Source organism: Chlorocebus sabaeus, chromosome 14, assembly GCF_047675955.1.
Source record: "Chlorocebus sabaeus isolate Y175 chromosome 14, mChlSab1.0.hap1, whole genome shotgun sequence".
NCBI classification, from domain to species: Eukaryota; Metazoa; Chordata; class Mammalia; order Primates; family Cercopithecidae; genus Chlorocebus; species Chlorocebus sabaeus.
Window position 1 is genome coordinate 21648785 of NC_132917.1, and position 16340 is coordinate 21665124.

Consider the following 16340-nt stretch of genomic DNA (forward strand, 5'->3'; position numbering starts at 1 on the left):
CATAAGTCATGCTTTTTGTGTAAATATTTCTCTCCCCTCTCCAGCTCATGGAATTTTTTTTTAAGTCTGACATTAAATTCTATGTCATATCCCCTGGTCTTTACCACATATTCTCCTTAGAGATATGACTATCTGATTCCCCTACTCCCCAAAAAATGTCCCCAAGAGTGGATTTAATGCTGCTTCTCTCAGGAATCCTCTTAGTACTCTATAAAGATACGATAGATACAAAATTAGCCATGCATTTAAATTTAAAGCACAACAATACTTAAATGTACATTCAGACTTATAGCATCTGTGGTCCAATCCGCAGGAGTATCGGCTTCTCTAGAGGCAATCTCAGAAGGCTTCCAGACTGACTTTGATAGAGATGAAGAGCCCAGCCTCACACAATAGCAGGAATCAAATGGGAAATTTGTGAAATAAGATGCCTTCCTGAGATTTATGTCACGCTGTTCCTATCTCTACAGAATCCACAGATTTCTTCATATATTACAGAACTGTGCTTTCACTCTCATAAAAACTAAGGTGGAGAGCATTTCAGAAGGAGACATGTGCAGTGTGTATTAGTTCCTAAGTTGTCTGAAAGCTTAGGAAGTCAGAGAATGGTCTCAGTTTAATCAGACCAAGTTTTTTCATCACCTTTCAAATAATTGGATGTATCTGGTGGTTGCAGGGTCCCTAAGAATTTCAAAGTCTAGCAAAACCCGATCAGCTTTACAGAGTTCTTGAGTCCCTCCCGGACTAACTACAAATAATTTTCCATTTATCTGAACCTGGTGACAATATCAAATCACATTATGTTCATGTGGAAAGTAATTGAAAGGTAACTCTTTAGCTCTGAATTCAGAAGTTGGTAAAAAGTCTAATATTTTCAAAAGCTATATCATTTTGAGAAAGTGAAGAAAATTGCATTTTTCTATCTTTCAAAAGAATCTAACAGTATCATTTATTGTATTTGTAAGTTACCTGGGCTGTGTTACTATGATGTTAAAGGAACAAATTAAGAACGCAAGGTTGAGAGATACAATGTGGCAGGTTTCAAACAGGACGGCTGAGTACAGTATTACTTTTTGTTGTTGTTGTTCAGGGGTTGACATAGTAGGATAAATATATAGACTGATAAATGCAACTGGAAAAAGAAGGTCAAGTAAAACAGCATTTCATTTGAACAATGGTTAGGGGTCCATTCTCTTACTAGTCCATCCCTCCCCATCCATTACTTCATTTTTTAAAGTATTTTATTAAGCAAGCTTTGTTTCAGATTCTGTTTTAGGAACTGAGCAAGCAACAAGAACAAGACAGATAAAGTCCCTGAGCTCACAGTGTCCAGTGAATAAAGAAAGAATGTATCTGGTGGTCTCATTCACCAGGAATTAATGAGGAAGCATCAGATGTCACTAGAATGGGAATGTCTTTGGGGAAAAGGCAAAATTGTTGGCTTCTCTGAGGGTACTTTCATTTTTCTACTTGTGTACTTGTTTTATCCTTCATAGAAAAAATGGGGGCTCCTCAAGAATAGGTTCTATATTGCAGCAGTCCCCAACTTTTTGGCACCAGGGAACGGTCTCATGGAAGACAAGTTTTCCATAGACTGGCTGGGAGCATGGCAGGGAGGTGGAGGCGGATGGTTTCAGGATGAAACTGTTACGCCTTAGATCCCCAGGCATTCGATTGTCGATTGTCATAAGGAGCATGCAACCTAGATCCCTCACATGCGCAGTTCACAATAGGGTTCACGCTCCTATGATATTCTAATGCTGCAGCTGCTCTGACAGGAGGCAGAGCTCAGGCAGTCAGTAATGCTTGCTCACCTCCTGCAGTGAGGCCCGGTTCCTAACAGGCCACAAACTAGTACCAATCTGTGGCCCTGGGGTTGGGTACCCCTGCTATATTGGATCCATTTCATTATCTTAGCTCCTGGCCCAGTTCCCTGCCTTGCAAGCCGCAAACAACTACAGTCATTAAAGACATTTTGCTATTATACTTTTTGTGTTTTTTAGAGTATATATTTAATAAACATTAATGCAAGATTATGTTATTTCATGTCTTTCTCAAATTCCTGTAATTAATTGGCTCTACTCTTTCACCACTCACATATTTCAGAATTCCTCGACCTCTGGATCTCATACTGACCATTGTGTGACCATTTCCAGAAACTTCCCTTCAGACATTGCTCTGCCTTGTCCTATGTGAATACTTCTTGCTCCTCCTATATTTCTATAACACTACAACTTAACTGTCTTTGTGTTCTTCTAATTCTTTACTTTTCCTCTGTTGTATTTGATGCCTTGTTCAACTGCTTTCAGTTCAATGCAATTCAATCCAGTTTAATTAATATTTGAACAATTGCTATGTACTCGATACAGTCAGCACCTCTATTTGGAATGCTCTAAGAGTCAGTCCTCTGCTGTGTGATGGATCTAATCCAAAATTGTTTCTTGAACATCATCTGCTGGGTGACTTGTCATCTCCCCATTCTCAGCACTTCTACAATTAAATTTATCCTTTTACTTTAAAAATAAGAGCCTATCAACTTCTTTCTTAGGTGAAGGTGATGAACATTATTTAAGCCAGCAGTATACAAATCATCATATTGTATTTAAACATTTCTTCAAAAATCCCCTTAAGTAAAACAATTTTATTTCACATGTGACTTACCACCAACCACAAAGTGCTCTTAACTTGCTTTATCATTTTTATAATCTCTTCCACTGCAAGATACACAGCATATATGGCTAGATTACAAAGACAAGTCAACTGTAATGACACTCCACTCCTACAGAAGCTCTTGTAGATCCCTCAGTGTGGGGTACAATAGCTTGGGGTACAATACCTTTACTATCTTTATTTGCACTACTGCTATACATATGTTCTACATTCCAGAGAAAGTAGAGGTCTTCCTGATTGCTATGTGAGTTCTTGCTTCTGATTTTATCTTTACCTATTCTCCTCCTTCGGTGCACTTACTACTATCATTCTGAGTAATTTTTAGGCCCTAGTTTAAATCGCATATTATTAAAGATTACACACTATGTTGAAAAATACATTTTAAAAGAGAAATAAGGAGCATGGCTTTTAGAAACATTGAGACTTGAATTAAATTTTAGATCTACCACTTTTTGTGCTATGTGATTACTGAGAAATTGCTTAAAATTGTGACATTGCTCTGTGGGGAACAAATTCCTTATATTCAAAATGAGGATAATATCTACCTTGAACTTAAGAGTTAAGAAGGTGGTTATATAGCACTATTTGATTGAAATAAATGTGAAGATACACAAGGGATGCTGGGTTTCAACTATCTTGGAATTTAGGAAATTATTGTTAAAAATTTAAGATGAAATTTAAACATTTAGAGCATGATGGTGATCCTGAGAAAGAAGAATTCATCTAGACAGAAAAATAGACATTTTCACTGTGACTTGATACATTTGTAAACAAGTTGGCAGGTAATAAACTCTGTATTTTTGCCCCCAGAGATCCCTTACTACATGGGAGTAATTTTCGAAGTTTCCAGGCCATTTCATTCCTGAAAACCTCTTCCTCCTACCCTCTAACATGAATGTCACCTTATACATTTATTCTGGAACCGAAATTCCAAGTTAAAATCATGGCAAGTGGTTAAAATGGCTAGATGGTGGCCCTTAAATTATTTGTAAAATGTGATTAATTCTATTGGTTTTAGATTTTGACACGTTACTTCTAGAAAAAGAACTACTAAGTACATATTCCTTAGGTTTACTTACATACACTAATTTTTTTTTAAGCGTACAAACCAAACCAGATAGTGAGAACAGTTTCCATCAGGATTACAAGACACTGGGAATTTGCCAAACTGTTATACCTATCCACTGACCCTCCAGACAATGATCTTAGAAGCTGGACAAGGTAAAAAGAGTGAGTCAAATCCATGCCCCTAGTTAACCACGTACTGCCAAATATTAACCACAGATTGACCTCTTTCAATTAAATGACTAAATTTAAAAATAAGTACCTAAGGAAATATTTGACAACATAAAATTATACTCAGATTCTAAAGGATAATCTGGCCTTAAAAATTCTTTACTCAAGGAAGCAAAGGAAATCTTAGCAGCATGTTAGTTTCTCAATAAAACTAAGACATGTACCTGTGTAAACACACATGCATGCACACACGCACGCGCACACACACGATAAACAATATAAGTAGGAGAGCTGAAGGCATCCATATTGTCTGGTTTATCCTAATTCAGTAATTTGATTATACTATAGGCCTCTAGTGGGTTTGAAGTTGTTATAAAGCTTGGATTTTTCTCAACTTTATATAAAAAGAGTGTTCTTTTTTGTATTTGGCAATTTTCTATGTTTTTATCCCTTTGAAAATTTATCCCAACCACTCTCTCTCTTCCAAAATTTCCTAAAAGTTTCTGCTTTGTACCCTTTCTTACTTTGTTATTTATATAGAAGTATTATGTCTGCAATTTCAGTTAACTTGTAGTGCAAAGTAAAAAAAAAAAAAAGAAAAGAAAAAGGCTCAGTTTACAGTCTTGATCCAACTCATCTGTTGTATGTTAGTTTTATATATAAAACAATAAATATTACTCTTAAAATATTGCAATAATTAAAAATAAGAAGGTAGTCTTATGTGAAAAAAAAAACAGCTAAGTAGAACACCTCACTTCTCAGTGATGATCAATATAATGAGGCATTTCTGTGCCATGAAAAAACAACAACTTGCAGAAAATTCCTTTTGAGACTCACATTGTAAATTATTTAATTTTTTACAATTTGTTTTTCTCCTACCCGATGCTACTCTTAAAAGGGAAGTGTGGGTTTAAAAAAAAAAAAAAAACATATTTCTAATAACATAGTAACTGTGTGTGACTCTCTTCCCTGGGTATTAGGGTCAACTTTTAATTTAAATATCAAGCATTTATTGTGCCACAATTGAAGAGACAGTAACAAAATATCAGTTCTCATACAGCACTTTAAATCCATTCCAAAGTGAGAAGAACTATAGTGCTAATATTATTTGCAAAACCTTTGCCAAATAAGATTAAAGTGTAAACCATATTAAAGCATTTGATGTGCACTGTAGCTAAATATACCATATCTTTAGAAAATGTTGCATCCTCTGCATCCCAATAAAGGCACATAGCAGGTGTTATTGTTCAGTTCCAGATATGTAAAGACAACTAGGAATAAACACACACTTACCTGACACCTAAGCCTAGCACATTATCACTGTGTATTGTAGTTACTTGTGTACATGTATATGCATGTATATGTATATATACATTATACACATAAAAATATATCCTTGCCTTGTTCACCTTTCATTAAAATAAAGCATAATATGCCAAATAGTGTCTGTCTGTATTAAACTCCATTTCTACCCCCTGTTCTCTGTTCCATATTGAAGAGGTTGAAAAACTAAAAATGACATTCTTTAGACTCCTTTTTTAGTTTGATTCTGATTAGTTCCCGTCAGCAGAAGCAGCAGAAAAAGGATGGAAAAATTGGAGCTCAAAAAGCATTTGTACGTAGGGTTGATGCATTAATTCTATTTTCTCTCTTTTGCTTCTCTAGTCCTAGAAGAAGGGTTTCAGATACTTCCCCCACTTTCTGATCTCTGGATCGTACTACCATTTCCTAGTGTTTCCTGTAACCCTTTCTGACAATTTTTAGGTATATTTCTGTACCAAATTTTCTTCTGTTTGAAATTCTTAAAGTGGTTTCTATATTTTTGAACAGATCGTGGCTGATGGATATACTGAAGGCATGAACGATATTAGTTGAACAAGGAAATACACTTGATCCAAATTGTGAAGTTCTCTGCAGTGAAATATTAAAGGTACAGATTGGAATGGACAGCAGTGTCGATTCCACTTGATCTTCTTGAAGCACAACTTAACTGCTTTGTTGTAGCTGTCAGTCCTAGAGACCAAGTGGTAGAGGGGATAGATAGCTTATCTTCACTCTCACCACCTAATTACACCTCCTTCAACTGATTTCTTGGGCACATCACCTCTCAAACATTGCCTTTTGTTACCGCCCTGATACTGCTTACTTCTATGCCCATAACAGATGTGGCCTTTACGTGGCCTTCTTATCACCAAAAAGCTTGAAGGATATGGATGAGAGTGATACGCCCTTTGAGTTAGTATCTGCTAAAAGCAGGACTGGTTTCAGATGAGATGTCATATTTGTCATGTGCAGCACTGCCTGCCTGATCCACTGTCACATTCCTTCTTCTAGTATGTGTCACATTATGCTAGGTCGTGCCATCAGAGATAACAATAAGACATGCTATTACTAGAACAACACATTGTTGCCATAGATTCAGAAAGCTCTGGTTCTTATATAGTCACCAGAGACACATGAGCTGGATCTTGTAGCACAAAGTCCTGCAGCCACCAAACAAAATATGCACCTTATTTTTCCCAAAAAAAAAAAAGTCAATAGACTTGAAGAAATCATGAGGTAGTATCCTGGGGAAAACAACCCCATCGATGTTGAATTCTGATCTCCAGTGCCTCTTTACATTCAGCTCTTGTCTCACAGGAATGGCAGTCATTTGGGATAAATTGTGCCTTGACACTCTGGCACCAGACAGATTTGCAGGAGCATCTTTATACCTTTCAAAACGATCTTCCATTTAAATAGATAAGATGGTCTGGGTCTTGCCACTTTGGTTCATATTTAGAACCAGAACAGATTTCTCTTTCAGAGAACGCATTTCTCCAAATTGATGTCTGGAATTGCTAAATAAATTTCAAAGAATAGATTTTTTTTCTGACCTTATTTGAATGTCTAGACATTTGTGGATTATTGAATCTAAACCATCTAAAACACCAGGCCCATGTTTTCCCCAACCAAATTTAACCTGTAGATTAAGAACACAATTATGTGTTGTAAAGTCAGAGCTTCGGGGCCAGGCTTGTTGGAGGAGAACAGAGAAGTAGAAACAAATGAAATGATCACTTAAAAAACCTGACTCAAAGGAGAAAAAAAATGTGGCATAGACAATCAGAGAACAATCACCGACCAATTTGTTGATGCTGATATTAGGGCAGGAAGGGTACAAAGGAGGGAAGGGGAAAGTGTAAGAAAATTAATGTAATTGGAAAAGGGCTAGTTAAACCTATTCACGAATAATGCATATTTACATTAAACATGTTTCATGTTTAGAGGCTACTCACCAGCTTTTTTTCATTTCAAATTCAAACTATTGTAAGCCTGTTATATTCTATTAGTAATTGCTATTAGATGGTAACTTAAAGAACAATTATATTATATGCTTGTCCACAGGAGGAGGCTGTATCAACACACTTGGAAATAGTAAAAGGGATTCCTTCCCCATTTGTTCCTTGCAAGGTGCAAAGTGCTGTAGGGACAGTCCAGTGGGAGGGGCCTCTTGAAGGGGAGAAAGTCCCAGTCTGTCGAATACCTTCACAGATTATTTCCCATTTTTAACAAGTATCTCCCTTATCATGAGGAAAAAAAATGTGATTTTCCTTCTAGCCCATATTTAACCATCATATTTGTGCATATGATTGCAGCTCTGCTGAAAGGACTTGGGAGTGAGCTGCCAGGCTGCAAGGGATTGAATCGAAAGCCCCCTAACAGTTAAAGTGTCCATTAGCTTCTCTACACTTAGCATCCGTCAGAGAGAAGACGGGCTGGGAGCCCCGGGCAAATTTCTAACTAGCCTAATGAGGAGAGAGATTCTGGGAGCAAAAAAAGTTCATTTGCTGAATTTCCAGCAAGAAGTCACTTCAATATTGCTTCTAGGAAACACTGACAGGCTTTGTTGGTAAGAAATCATTATGCTGAGAGAGAAATGGGATATTGTTATATGAGGTTTTTAAAGAAAATTCATTTTGATAGATGTCTAACTGTGCATTCAATTAAATTTCCTTCTCTTTCTTAAAAATAGATGTCAGGTAATTGTACTCAAGTTCTGTAAGCTGAAAAGTGTTATCCTTTCCTTCCAGTTATTAAAATTTCTTTATCAATATGTGTCTTTCTTGTCTTAATCCTTTGACTATGGGGGGCCCTCAATGGAAATACATGGAGTGCTCCTCTCCTTGCCTGTGGATGTGTACATGCCTTCCTGAAGAATTAGTAAGGACTGCTTTCTTTTTTGGTGAAAACTGACTTCTGTATTTAAATTATGTAGGTGACATGCTCCCAAAAATTGTTCTTAAAAATCTATATGCATGACCATTTGCTAGACACAAGTCCTTTTAGTTATACAATCACAAGTCAGCATTATTCACTGTGATGCCTCACTATTTCCTAACTATGTATCCTGCCATTTGGGAATGAGGCTTTTGAAGCTGCTTTTTTTTTTTTTTTTTTTTGAGATGGAGTACCACTCTGTTATCCAGGCTGGAGTTCAATGGTATGACCTCGGCTCACTGCAACCCCCGCTTCCCAGATTCAAGTGGTTCTCCTGCCTCAGCCTCCCACATAGCTGGGATTACAGGCATGTGCCACCCCACCTGGCTAATTTTTGTATTTTTAGTAGAGACAGGATTTCGCCATGTTGACCAGGCTGGTCTCGAACTCCTGACCTCAGGTCATTTGCCTGCCTCACCCTCCCAAAGTGCTGGGATTACAGGCACGAGCCACTATGTCCGGCCCTTGTGAAGCTTTTAACAATGACCAACCTGATGTTCAAAGGATTTGTCCCCTTCAAGCCACCGTCTTACTCCCAGCAGTTTCATCATTCTAAAATATAGCTTTGCAAATGTGTACACACCTGCATCTGAAACATCTAAACCTCCAGTGGCTATGCATCCCTCATCTGGAACAATGAACTTTTCCTTCTGATTATCCAGTTGCCAGCAATGGTACCCTCATGTTCCTGATCAACCAGACACCTACTCTCGGAGTCATCTTCATTCACCTTCCCATTTCTCCTCACATTCATCAGAGCCAATCACTATATTCCAAGTCATATACGTGAAGTCAATCAGAATTCTTCCTTCACAATATTGGTCTTATGTGCTCATGCATCTCCACAGCAATTGCCATCTAATTAATCCAGACTCAAATACTTTGCCTTGACTATTTTCATAGCCCATTATTTTCTTGCCTTCTTCCAAATAATTTCACAGACGGTCATATACATTTTGGTAAGATTAACTTCAACCACATTCCAATCAAGCATTCCATGACTCTCTGTCTACTGGAAACATACATCTTAGCATTTAACACTTTCCAAAATGTCACTGACACCTACATTCCAGAATTTACCTAATACTTTTACATCAATGTATGTTTAGTCCTCACAAATTATAACTATGCACTGCCATTGTCATGTCCCACACTGTTTTATATTTGTACCTCCACTCATATTCTCCACTTCAAGTGGAATATCCTCTGTCTTCACTATCACCACCATCAAAATATTAATCTGCTTTGAGACTTCTTTTCAAATTCCAATCATTTCCTGAAGCCTTTGCTGATACACCAACCAAGCAAGATTTCTTACTTCTCCAAGAAACAGCACTAATAGCACATTGTGGGCATGTCAAGTGGAGGAAAATGAAGATTAACAGTAGGTCTTAGTTTCCACAATGGCGAGATTTCTAAACTCTTTCTTTCCAATTCTCACTCTTTGTGAACAAACGGTCTGTTGCATAATAGAGGACAGAAAAAGCATCACTTCAGAATGTCTATCAATGGGAATGAGATCTCAAAAAAGGCTTTAGCGCCTTGGAGAGAAAACCAAGTGAGTTATCAGATCAAGCTAACTTTGCCTAGCTATTTTCCAACTTTCAATATGAAATTATATAGAAATGATGGGCAATTTGGGGCTTTCATTTAGGAAAGCAATGACACTGGGGTTAAAATGTAGCAGGCAGGCTATTTCCAGAACTGAGTTAGCTTTAACTCATTTCCAACCTTCCCATATAAAAATAACAGACTGACTACTAACCTATACTTTTGTGTTCATTGTCCTATTTGGCAATACCTCCATAAAGATTTTTAAGAAACCAGAGAACAAAGACTGTGACTGACTTATCTCTATGTTCTAAGTCATCAAGAAGAGATAAGTAAAGATATTTGATAAATATTTTACTGAGTTAAAGTCTCCCCTGTCAGGCTACCCTTTAAATATCTCACACTAAGTATTACTAACAATTTACAGTGCACATCTGTAGTAAATAATGTGGCATTCCCTTTTATTTATATAATACATGCAAACATCATAACATTAATTCCTCAAGCTCAAGGTGTGAAGTTCATTCTTCCATTATTGTAGTATATGTCTCCACATGCCCAGCACAGAACAGAGATGGATAGGCTCAAGAAAGCTTATTTGATGTTTCAATCAAATTACTGTTTTTAAAAACAAATTACTGTTTTTTAAATCTATCTTCAGATTAACAAGCTAAACAGAGAAGGATAACACTCAAGAAGTTGCCTATATTCCTTTGAGAACTTTCAAATGGCTCCTTCCTACAAAAGACCTGGGAATACTTAACCTCCCACCACCAGCACACTCAAAGCTCAAGGCAAATGCATTTTCAAGATTGACAGGGTCTTGGACTCTGAAAGTCTTTGGTGAGTACTGCACTGCAAGTCTTCATATTCTACCGAATGAGTAATTACCCTATTTTCTGAAAATATTTCAAAAGACGACCTTTTTCTCATGATTCCACTACAACCACCTACCCTCCTTCTTTATTGGCTCTCCTAATAATTCTTCCAACCCAGCAGTAATGCACCGTGGAGTCAGGTGAATGGTATCAGTAACTTCCTTCCTTCTATATCTTTGGCACTATCTAATGTGCAGTTTCTTTCCTGAACCCATCCACCAATAAGCCCAAATAAGTCTCACCTTTCATCTCTCTAGAAACCACAGGCTGATTTAACTGCTATTCTAGATTTTATTTTTAACAAAAGGAATTAAAGTGCAGAGATAATTGCTTCCAGAAATACTAGCTACTAGTTATACTGTCTCTGGTTTACCAGAAGGAGACACTTACATATGCAAATACACACCCCAAACTGAGTTCTGAAAAGCTGGGGTGCAGCTTTTCTCATTTCACTCATTTCACTGGGGGTGCAATGAGTTCCTTCATGTGTTTTTAGTAAGATGGACTGGTCTACTCAAAGTTCTTTCAATACTTACTCTATAAAGCAATTTTTTTAAAACCCAGGGAGATTCCGGGAGTTGGTTGATTGAGGACCACAAGACTTACAGGTCCAATATTATTCAGTATTTTAAATTACACAAATGACTACTGCTTTTAATCTCTGGGTCAGCTGTGACTGAGTTGAAGAGAATCCATTTTTTGATTCATTTCCAGGATGTTTGTAATCTCTGTCTTGTTGAATATTTGTTTCTCCTGTTTTTCTGTTTAATATATTTCGTGGTTTCTAGAGTGTTCTCTGATGTCAGGTGTTCATAGCAGAGAGATCCCAATTATTTGGCTTCAATGTACCATCAAGAGAGTCCTGTCAACTCTCATTAAATCCTTCAGTCTTATCTTTTAGTCAATATATTGAGCCTCCTCTGGATGGTATCCTTGTTATAGATTTTAATCATCTTGATTAGATGATTCTTCTGTTACAAAGTTCTATATGGGTTAGTACAATCACACAGTAATAATAAGTCTTACAAATTTGCATGACATTTCCTAGGTTTTTAAGTTCTTTAACACACATCAGGCATTTGTTCCATCAACACAACCATTTGAGGTAAAACAGTTGATACTTTTCTTCAAGTAAGTAGACAAAGGATCAGAAAAATAAAGGAACTTGCTCTAGAAACCATGGATAATAAGTGACATTTAAAATGTAACCTCCAGAGCTTATGAGACTTGAGTAAATTAAAATGAAGAAACATCAAATGAAAATGATATATCGTATGTAAAAATAACCAAAGTTGGTTTAAGAATATATTCACCAATACCTCATGAGTGAAGCTTGTATGACTAGCAGTACTTAAACTAGTACTGCTAGAAGGAGAGACGAAGAAATATCACGTGAAAAAAGCCGACCTTGGGGATTAAAAAAATTCAAAAAAAAAAAAAAAAACCACTAAGATATAAGAGATGTTTTGTTTTCAGTTATTGCCAAACTCCAGATCTAATGGTGCATTAGTTCATCTGGTCCTTTATAGCAAAATGACATAATGCACTCATTAGAGGATATGCAGATTTTTATTAGTTTTTCATTACTGTACAAACTGACCAAATTCTTGGCAATTTGACTAATTAACAAGAAAGCTGTTTATAAAAATGGAAGTCTGTGTCCCATTGTCAAAACATCAGCATTTTGAATTAGGGAAGACATGTAACATTGAGATCATGTGTTACGAAAAATATAAAATATATCCCAGTATTTCAGGAAACTGCTGGCTTCATCAGTCTGTGTCAGGGAATTAATTTTCAGTCATACATCCCTGCTGATACATCTGAAACCTGAGAAAGTCCAATTTCCTTCCTTCATATGTGTTTAATAGAGTATGAATAGTTCAAGTGTCTGAGGGAAATCAGAGGCTGAGCTAGAGACTCGCTTTCTCAGTAACAAGGAGGACAGTGGCTTCAACCTGCTGCTAACAGAGGGGCTTGCATCTTCCTTGCCCCAGGAAAGGTTTTCACACCTGGGTGAGGTGCAAATTGCGGTCAGAAGAGAAGCGCCCAATGGAAATAGAATGGACTACTGGGCACAGGAGGGCTTTCTGCCTACCCTTTCTCCTCTGCAAACCAGAGAAAGGGCAAGATCCTGTGGGTTTCCAGGGGAGGACCCTGGAGCTACAGCTCTTTGTTGGCTAATCTCCTTCTCTTTTCCCTCCTGGAAGAGCTCCAGACATACAAACAGGTCCAAAGGCACAAAAACTTCCATTTAGGACTATGAAAGGAAACAGGAGAGAGGAGGTAATCAATTTGTGGGCCATCCCAAATTCCCTTCCAGCTAGCCACCTAAGAGAGTGGGAAGGGGAGCCTCACCTGACACATTGATAATTCCAGAAAATGCATGCTTGAGAGTCAGGTATAAAGTGATCATCCATTAATGAGTCCTAAATGAGCATTTGCTGTGCATCTTGCTCAGGTATTTTATAACAGTGAGCATAAAAACCACTGCTTTTAAAGTATGCTATATTTATGAAAATTATTGAACAATGACAGGGCTCACATCATAACAGTGACTGCTTTTCATTTAGTATTGAGAAATAATTCACAAGGTGTGGTCCTGGGACCAGCAATATCAACATCACTTCAGAACTTGTTAGAAATACAAATTCTCAGGCCCCACCCCAGATAACCTGAATCAGAAACTCAGGATGGAGCCCAGTTTTCTGTATTTTAGCAAGCCCTCCAGGGGATTCTAATGCACACTAAAATTTAAGAACCACCCTAAAGTGAGGAGCATTTATGAATCTGCACTTACATTCTTTGTATTTCCAATGCATTTACATGTCATTGTATTTTCTATGAATGTGAAATCAAGGAACGCCTTAGAAGCAACCATCATAAAAAAATTTACAAACACTAAGCAACTACAAAAAAGAAGTCACCTTTATGTAGTAATTAATTTATTGCAAATTGAAAGTCTTTTAGAAAAAGACCAGGGATTAAATCCCAGGCTTGTCATTACACTGTGACTGTGGACATGTTTCTTACCTTTTTCCACTCTCGGGTTTCCTTATCTATACAGTACTCATAATCAAAGTGTTTCCATTATAGGATTGTTTTGAGGATGGAAATGTAAATGCACATAAAGAACAGGATATTTTGCCTTGAATATAGTTTGTGTTTAATGTACATATACCTATGAATATTATCACATAGTGCTTGCATGAATCTGTTTAACAGTAAAGAGTGGACATATACATGCTATAGGTGAAGCATCTTATGTTTAAAGTGTAAATTTTGACCACATGCATATAGAGATTGAGAATTATCCACAATTAGTATATATATCCACTAAGATCTATTATATAAAATGATATCTTGGTTGGGCACAATCTAAGCTCTGATGCTTCTGACAAGTGAAGTAGGACTCTATGCCACTTAAATCATTTATACCATCGATTGAGGTTACCTAGGGGCACCAGGGACCAGATTTCAGGGAGAATCAATGCAGGTCCCAAAAGGAAACTCATTACCAGGGAAGTCAGGAAGACCAAATCTCGGGCCAAACTGAGTAACAAAGCCATGCATTGTAAATGTATTACCTCATACTAGAACATATTCTGATCTCTTCAGTGGGCTATGTGTACCGAGGAGGAGGGAGCTAGATGTGGCCATAAGAAAAGCTGTGTTTCTTTTTTCTTTTTTTTTTGGAGACGGAGTCTGACTCTGTCGCCCAGGCTGTAGTGCAGTGGCGTGATCTCTGCCACTGCACTACCAGGCATCCACCACCATTCCCGGCTAATTTTTTGTATTTTTAGTAGAGATGGGGTTTCACCGTGTTAGCCAGGATGGTCTCGATCTCCTGACCTCGCTATCCTCCTGCCTCAGCCTCCCAAAGTGCTGGGATTATAGGTGTGAGCCACCGCACCCGGTTGAAAAGTTGTGTTTCTTAACGCTGTGATACTTTGGAGTGCAAGGAACTTTGCTCTGATTCCCATCTGAGCTTAGCCAAAACACACTATTCCACTCACTTCCTGAAATCAGTGCTAGCATGAAGTGTGGCAGGGCATGTGGGTGTCTAGAGGCAGCAATGATGAGGAATGCAGAATTCTGACCTACCTGAGTGTTCCCAGCATGACTTGGTGTCACTAGCTTGCTGATATCATCAGACATGAACACCATGTCATCACTACAGTTCTCTTCAGTTTAGACAACTCTTCTATGGAACCCTAGCTATAAGTAATAATGAAAAAGTATGTTTTCCCCTTTGCCTGGGTAGTCAAAGTTTTATTTATACCAATGTTCATTTGTAATGTGTCTTCATTATCAACTTAGCATATTTTTTGGGAAATGTGAAACTACAAAAATAATGTGAGGTACAAACCCACAGCAGTACTTTGGAAGTCCGCTTAAGACATGAAGCTTAAGTTACAGCAGTGAACAATAACCAGAGGGCACATCTTTGCTTTGGAGAATACTTGAAAGTCTTGCGGGGAGGTAACCTTATAAAAGCCTGGATTTTGTAGTAAAGCAGTTGGGGACTTGGGAACAATGAATATCGGGTGTAAACGGTGATGGATCTATTTCTGTTTTCTCCATTAGGACCTGAGAAAAATCGTGTTATCTAAGAGTGCAGTTATTCTGACACAGACTCACATAAGGTGCCCATGACATGAAACACGGAAGAGAATAATAGCATCTACCTTAAAGAAAGACATAGTATATTCTGGACCACATATTTGGTAATTCTTACAGCCCTTTAAGATAATATTCTAGTTATGATTATCTTTATTTTGTAGCTCATAGATGTCAAAATACTAGCTCATAATTTTATTGCAAGTACATAGCAGAACCAACATTTGAACTCAGACCTGTCTCATTCCACAACTAATATTCCTTGAAGTCAATAGATGCCACTGATCTCTAAATGATCTACAAAAGGGGTTCGGAGGTGGAGAGGGGATGTCTGAGGAGCCTGAGGACTACCACCCAATGCTCTGTCTTTAAATAGAGATGCTATCATAAATAGAGATGCTTAAATAGAGATGCTATCACCAAGGTCTCTTTCACACATACTCCTTCTCTTGCTCATTTCTATTCGTGTACTTGGTTCTCAGTGTAAAATTTTGTTAGAAGAAAGAGGCATGTTGGTAAAATAAGAAATAATATATCAAAAATAAAATCATTTGAAAGTCTCCGCAGTGCTTTAACAATGAAAGAAATATCTATGCACACTTTGTAGTTTGCTAAATACATAATTAAATTAGAAAACTATGTAGAGCCAAGGCAGGCAGATCATGAGGTCAGGAATTTGAGGCCAGCCTGGCCAACATGGTGAAACCCTGTCTCTACTAAAAATACAAAAATGAGCCGGGTGTAGTGGCGGGCGCCTGGAATCTCAGCTACTTGCGAGGCTGAGGCAAGAGAATTGCTTGAACCCGGGAGGCAGGGGTTGCAGTGAGCCGAGATTGTGCCACTGCACTACAGCCTGGGTGACAGAGCAAGACTCTGTCCCAGAAAAAAAAAAAAAATTAAAAATTAAACTATGTAGAGTTATTTCTACAAACTGGGTTTAGCCATTGTTATTGAATATTTATTGCTTTTATATACAGTTCTGAGAACCCCTGAAATGATTACTGAATATAGATTTTAGGGTAAGGAGAATAACTTGGTGCAATCACAGTCAAATTGTTATGCCTGGATTGGTGAAGAGAGTTGATATCCTCACTCTAATACCCCCCTCAAACACACACATATCTT

At 37.6% G+C, this 16340-nt stretch overlaps 1 long non-coding RNA gene across 1 annotated transcript in view; it reads left to right on the plus strand.

The window, feature by feature from the left end:
* LOC103220699 (uncharacterized) overlaps positions 1–16076 on the plus strand; it is a 31072-nt gene extending 14996 nt beyond the window's left edge. Inside the window, exons 3-5 of the long non-coding RNA XR_492601.3 lie at positions 5737–5836; positions 10379–10560; positions 15183–16076. This is a non-coding gene — a long non-coding RNA (uncharacterized lncRNA). The remainder of the gene's footprint in view (positions 1–5736; positions 5837–10378; positions 10561–15182) is intronic.
* The last annotated feature ends 264 nt before the right edge of the window (positions 16077–16340 follow it).